Source organism: Equus przewalskii, chromosome 7 (genome assembly GCF_037783145.1).
Source record: "Equus przewalskii isolate Varuska chromosome 7, EquPr2, whole genome shotgun sequence".
NCBI lineage: Eukaryota > Metazoa > Chordata > Mammalia > Perissodactyla > Equidae > Equus > Equus przewalskii.
This window is the reverse complement of record NC_091837.1, coordinates 54,621,517-54,628,815: the sequence shown is the minus strand read 5'-3', so window position 1 is coordinate 54,628,815 and position 7,299 is coordinate 54,621,517. Positions and strand designations below refer to the sequence as shown.

General features: G+C 41.3%; 1 non-coding gene across 1 annotated transcript; it reads left to right on the top strand.

The window, feature by feature from the left end:
- The first annotated feature begins 4,219 nt into the window (after positions 1-4,219).
- LOC139084959 (U6 spliceosomal RNA) lies at positions 4,220-4,322 on the top strand. The gene has a single exon (XR_011542899.1). It is a non-coding gene; the product is annotated as a U6 spliceosomal RNA (small nuclear RNA).
- The last annotated feature ends 2,977 nt before the right edge of the window (positions 4,323-7,299 follow it).

Sequence of the window (7,299 nt, the reverse complement as noted above, 5' to 3'; positions counted from 1 at the left end):
CAGTTGGCTCTTCTGTTATCTGTAGCTGAAAGTATCTGAGCTAGGCATTTGCTCATTGACTATCAGATCCATTCTCCCACCTGTCCCCTGTTCTGCTCTGTGTTGCTGGAGCTGACCCTTACAAACTTGCCCCATTTTCCCTTGCCAACTGACTTCTGGCTATATTCAGCCAATGGGAGGCACTGATAAGAGACTGGAAAAAAGAAGCCAAGGTATTACTCCCTCTCTCTCTGCTTTTTGCTATGCTTCATTTCTTCCATGGTTTCAGCTTCTGGGAGACCGCCCTTATCCTCTAGGGTCCCAGTTCCTGCTGGAAAGTCCCTGCCTTTTCTCAGTGGCTTCTGTGTTTGCCTCCCTGTCACGTTTGTTCTTTCAGCACTCCTGACATGTTTGTAATTAATTTTCCATATTAAATATCCTCTTTTAAACTACGTATTGAGAGCTCTCTTTCCTTGTTGAACCCTGACGCATTTTGCCAACTGAATCAACACTTTAGGAGGAGAGGGGAAAGCAAAGGAGAAAGAAACACTGCAAGAGTGGTTCCTCTTCCCAAAAGAGAAGAAACTGAGTTACTTGTCGTTGTAAGTTTAAATTCTCTCCTCACGACTCTGCAAATTAGCACAAATGGAAAGTCAAATGGGAGATTAAGTTAAATATAAAAAGTAAAGGAATTTACTCTTTTTTAGTCCACTCCAGTTTGTGACAGTTAAATTTCAACTCCTTCATAAATGTCATTATAATATGCATTTTCATGCTGTTTACATAGCATTTAATTTCCTATCAGCGGTATTTTGTGTTCTTTTGTACAGCTGTCATTTTTAACAATACTCCTATTAGTAGTCCCAGTGGCCCTATTTATGCTGTAGATTCAGGCCTCCGTGTTACAGTTGATTAGAATAGAGGTGTATATAGTCCCAACTGTGCAAGTTACACTCTCTCCCAAGAATGTGGAATTGAGATCCCTATTCTTGTCAGTCTCTTAAGTGCCTAAACTTGGCAGGTATATTAACAGGAGCTGTGGGGCAGGCATCTTCTTCCTTCCCCAAGTAGAGAAAGCCAATCAGTACAGAGAGAGCAAACCAACAATGAAACAGACATTCTGAATGCAGCTAAAGATGTTTCACCAAATAAACTATGGTGTCCTAAAAGGCAGCCACAGATTAGACCAGAAATGGCAATAGATTTCAACAAATTAACTCACATTCCAACTTTTCTTTATTATTTTTTTTAATCTTTAAGAGAAAGATGTAAATTTGAAGCTAAAAGATCTCTCTCTTCTCCTTTCTCCCTCCTCCTTTTTTCTTTTCTTATTTCACACATTTATTGACATCCTCTGGGCATTGTTCTGTCTTGGGAGCATAGCCAGGGCAAAGGCTCCTATAACAAGATTAGCTCCAGTATAACAGCGGAGGCAAAAGCCTGACACCAGTTTTAAAAAGCAAACAAAGCCTAAGTGTCAGAGAAATCAAAGAACCTCCAGCAGAAGTACACCGTCCTTTCTATACATAAAGTGCAATTATTCCAGGCATTCCCCCTCAATATACATATGCGTTTACTGGTTCCTCAAAGGGAGTCTATCCAAACTCCCTTCCAGCTTTGCTTCTAGAGGCAGTGTCATGAGAGCACTAGTTTTTGAGTCCAATATCTCCAAATAATTTACTTCTTCCTTTGGTTGAGTCTTAATCTGCTCCAGTTTTAGCATCATGATCCTGCAACCTTAGACTAAATCATAAATGTAATCCCTATCAACTACCTTTTATGTACCACAACGCAGAGCAAATACAGTCGTGTGTCACTTAACAATGGGGATACTTTCTAAGAAATGCATCATTAGATGATTTCATTGTTGTGCGAACATCAGAATGTTCTTACACAAACCTAGATGGTATACCCTGCTACACACCTGGGCTATGTGGTACTAATCTTATGGGACCACCGTCATACATGTCATTCATCGTTGAGTGAAACATCGCTATGCAGCGCATGACCGTACAACTACCATGAAAACTTCTGTTTAGAGCATGGAGAAAGGAGAAGAAATCACAGGATATGTACCATATGCTGCTGGACAGAGTTAATGAAGCAAAGCAGAGAACCACTGAGTCTCATGGGCATCGTTTGATTGACTTGGCCGTGGTGAGAATTCTATTGTCAGATAATCTGGCTCTCTGATATTGCCTGCTAAGATCATTTCTATTGCCAAGAGAACACCTAAAAGGAGATTAGAATAGACAACTATGTTTGGGGATGGGGGTGGAGGGTGGGGCAAGGGATATTTGTAATTCATTTTTTATTTAAGGTATTGGGGTACAAAAGTGGCCTGAGGCCCACTAAGGATTAGGACATTCTGCCCCCTTGATTTTGATGAACCACAGGCCTGTTACACATATTTAGGTTTTTGCTGGTGCTACAATTCTAGTAAAACCTTAGTCTAATGAAACCTGTCTATCACTTTCATTTTAGGGTAACTTCCTAAAAGTAAACACCAAAAACTTTGTCTGATCAGCAAGGCTGCTAAGTTAAAGAGCCAAGGCTGAGCCATACTTACGTTTTCTGTTTGTTAGCAGTAACAATGGGGACAACACATCCCCAGTGCAGTCTGTTTGGCAAACTTTGTCTCAGGGCAGTGCAGATGAAGAAACTGGCTGGGCCGGCAGAGAATTCTTCTCCTTATCTTCTAGAATCTCACCCTGCCGCCAAACTGAATTCCAGTCCAGTGTACTTTGCAATGGCAGTGTCATCCCGTTTGTGAAGAAGGGAGCCAGTGTGAGGCACTGTGGTATGGCTCAGGGAGTCAGGATACCCAAATCCTCCATTAATTGCTCCCCATTCCAGTTGCCAGGATCTCCTGCTTTCTCAGGCAGCATTTTAATCTTGTACACAGAAAGGGAAGTGAATCAGAGAGCTTGACTTCTGCATTTCAGTCCAGCAAATGATTACTTTTGTGGGGGATCAGAATTTGCCACCCCAAAGTGTGTCTCTTTGGCCTGATTATTTTTAAGAATAAAAGACTCTGAAGGAAACTTTGACCTTCTCCCTAACTGCCTCAAAGGGTTTAAGATAGAAGACCTGTCTCCAGGGCAGGCCATCACCGTGGTAACTCTGGGTACTGGTAGACAGGGCTGGTTCTTCTTTTTCCCCGTTTTTTTTTGAAAGATTTTATTTATGTTTTATTTTTCCTTTTTCTCCTCAAAGCCCTCCAGTACATAGTTGTATAGTTTAGTTGTGGGTCCTTCTAGTTGTGGCACGTGGGACACCACCTCAGCATGGCTTGACAAATGGTGCTAAGTCACTGCCCGGGATCCAAACTGGCGAAACCCTGGGCTGCTGAGCGAATTTAATCATTCAGCCATGGGGCCGGCCCCTGGGATGGTCCTTCTAAGTCGATTTTTATCACAGTTCTGTCTTTCAGCTCCCATTGTCTATAGATGGCCCAGCAAACACTTGTTTATCATACATTTGCTTTTCCATCTCCATATAAATTGTTTTCCTCCTCTTCAAAGTCCCAAACCACTACCCCCAACATCCTCCTTTGTCTTTAGCTGAAGATGGTATTTAAGGGGGTGGCTTCAGCCCTTTTGTTGAGTTACTCAGTTTTCCTGGGTTTTACCCATGTATGTATGTTATTAAACTTTGTTTTATTTTGTCCTGTTATTCTGTCTCATGTCAATTTATTTATTTTTTTAAAGGGATTGTTTTTCTTCCCAAATCCCCCCAGCACATAGTTGTATATTTTAGTTGTGGATCCTTCTAGTTGTTGTATGTGGGACACCACCTCAACATGGCCTAATGAGCGGTGCCATGTCCGTGCCCAGGATTCGAACCAGTGAAATCCTGGGCTGCCGAAGCAGAGTGCATGAACTTAACTACTTGGCCACAGGGCCAGCCCGTCTCATGTCAATTTAATTCTTAGAGCAGCCAGAGGGACCTAGAGGGTAGAGGAATAGTTCTTCCTCCCCCACACTTTCTTGATTTGGACCTTAGCATTTTTGGTTCCCAATTCTTCTTTTTCTCTACCCACATCCAGGAAAATCTTGATGGCAGCTTGCACATTTCTTGTTGTACCTAATTGAAGATATCAACATAATCTGAACTATCAGTCTGAGTCCAATCAGGAGAGAAAAATCACACAGTAATTTGAACAAAAAAGTTTAATATAAAAAATTTTTACCTCTAATAAGGGATTGGCATAAGAAGTAAAGAATACAGGGTTGAACGCTTGCTTTGGCAGCACATACACTAAATTTGGAACGGTACAGAGAAGATTAGCATGACCTCTGCACAAGGATGACATGCAAATTTGTGAAGCATTCCATATTAAAAAAGAAGAAGAAGAATGTAGGATTGAGAGAGAGTCCCCCAAAAAGGGCCCTCCCACCACCACCACCACTAGGCCTGAGATTCACACCTTGCTGCAGAGAGCCCAGCTGTGGTTCACTGGATGGCAGAGAAGTCTCTAGGGGGCCATACTGGTGAAACTTGGGACTCTATCCTCTAGGGTGCCAAGGAAAGCTGTTCACAGAAAAGTGTCTCCTAGAGGCATTCTGCTACAAAACTGTTGAGGGGGACCTTGGAGGAAGATGCTGTCTGCTAGGTGCTGCTGGCCACATGCACTGCAGAAGCTGGGACTGGCCCTGTGTGCTATAATAGGAAACAAGCACACCAGAACTAGAAAACAAAGCCCTGTTCCTGCCATAGTTTCTCTCTAGTGCCCTCTATTAGCAAAACTTATTGTGCCAGCTGACAAAGGAAAAATATCTAAGGGCCCAGATTTATTTTCACATAGCAGGCAAAGAAATGAGTAAATTTGGAGCTGAGAATTACTAGATTGGTAACTGGCATACTGACCCACTGACATTTTCCTACTAAGTCCTCTAAAGCTTCACCCTCCATGGCCTTTTGCCCAGAGCCTAAGGGACTAAAGGAATTAACCCAGGCAATTGCTTCACACCTACATACAAAATCTTAAGTTTCTCACCCACAATGCAGGAATCTTTACTGTCCCACCTCCCCCACCTACAGCTTAGCTAGTTCTGCATTTTCTCTGATGATCTGAAATAAGGATCCCGTTTCTAGTACTTATTTCTGTATGACTTAAAACTCTCAGGTTGTACATTACAGAACCCAATTTGAACTAGGTAAGGGGGGAAATGCATTTTAAAGATGTAGAAATATTGCATGTGTCGACAAAAATAATCTATAACCAATCTATAAATGAAAATTTGGGAGAGTTTATTCTGAGCTAAAATCTGAGGACCATGGCCCAGGGCCTTTCTTCCCAAAGGAAGAAAGGGCACCAAAGAAGTGAGGTATGGAGAGTGGTTATATACCCCCAAAGAGGATGCTTTACATATGATTGAAATGTCCCTCCCACAATAGTCACAAGATTGCCCTGTGGCACAGCGCTTGATGGACACGGCAGGTAGTGGGTCTGCTATCTCGGTGGGCGCAGCAGGAAGCAAGTCTGTTGTCTTGAGCTGGGTAGTCACAGGTGAGCTCAGCAATCAGTTCCTAGCCTAAGGAAAGATGCTTAATCCTTAAGGAAATGCCAACATTGGGAGGAGGAGGGAGGTTGCACCTTTATCTCAAGGGCCTTTGTTCTTGCCATAGGGAATATCTAAAGCAGATAATACAATGCATGCTCAACGGCCATGGTCAGGCCCTTTTGGAAGAACAAGGTCGGGCCGAATTAGGTTTACACCAAATGGTTTCCTCATATACTCCAATATATCCTGTGCTTGCCATTTATATTTGTCACATGGAACTCATATTAGTCAAGATTCTTTCCATTCCATGTGATACAAATTCAAGTTAAAATGGCTTAAGCAAAAACAGAATTCTCTAGTTCATACAATTCCAGTGGTAAGGCTGAGATAACGCATGTTCGAAACCAGAGCCTCAGAAGGTATCAAGATTTAGTTTCTCACTTTCTCCTGGCTCTGCTCTCCTTGGACTGACTTTAGCCTCAGGCAAACTCTTCCTCTCATGGTGGTCTGCAAATGCTAACTTATTTGAGTTTAGGATATTCAGTGTGAAAAACACAACAACAGGACCAACAATAAAAATAAGAACTGCCTTCTCCTAGGAGTTGCAGCAAAACTCCTGTAATTAAGTGATACCAGCCCAAACTGGTGACTCAAATCAATAAATATCTAAGAGAATGTACAATGGGGAAACAAAGAAGCAAACAAAGCTGTGTGCTTTAAGCTTCATCAGAAGTCTGGAGAGAGACCAGTGGATGGAAAAAATAGCATTAGGGAGGAGAGTTGTTTGGTCTCTATATTTAAATACTTTATTTTTGAAACCACAAGGGCTTTGCCAGTGAGATACTTCTTTCCTAAATTTCATGGACAATTATAATTTCCTAAATTGGGTGGAATAGAACTATATATACAATATAGTATTTGGTTTACCCACAGACCAATTTTGTTTGTTTGTTTGTTTATTGTGGTAAAAAAAAAAGTAACATAAAATTTACCATTTTAACCTTTTTTTTCTTTGGTGAGGAAGATTGGCCCTAAGCTAACATCTGTTGCCAATCTTCCTCTTTTTGCCTGAGGAAGATTGTCACTGAGCTAACATCAGTGTCAGTCTTCCTCCATTTTTGTATGTGGGATGCCACCACAGCATGGCTTGATGAGTGCTAGGTCCGTGCCCAGGAACTGAACCAGCAAACCCTGGGCTGTTGAAGCGGAGAATGCGAACTTAATTAACCAGTACGCCATCAGGCCAGGCCCCGTTTTAACCATTTTTAAGTTTACAGTACAGTAATGTTAACTATTTCACCTTGTTATGCAACAAGTCTCTAGAACTTTTTCATCTTATAAAACTGAAGTTCCACATCCATTGAATAATAACTCCAGTCTTCCTCTTCCCTCTGGCCCCTGGCAGCCACCCTTCTATTTTCTGTTTCTAAGAGCATGACTACTTTATTAGCATTTTTTTATTAGAAAGCTATTGTTTCTCTCTTTAAGGTAGTTTTAAAACCAGCATGCCTCAAAGCTGAAATTTCTGAAGAAGACACCCTTGAAATACTGTCAAAGGAGAATATGATTTTAAATATAAGACTTTGATCTTCTTGCATACATTATTAAGAATGTTGTCAAAGGGACAAGGTGAAACACACAGAGGTATATCAAAATATAGTGGATATAAGAACTTCATTTTATCTGATTACCTGGGCTAGCCAATTTTACTTGGTTACCTAGGTTAATTCCATAGCAAATTACTACATTGTATAATCTGGAACAAATTAAACTCAGCAACTATATTGTATAATGCATAGTTGTCCTTCAAAAT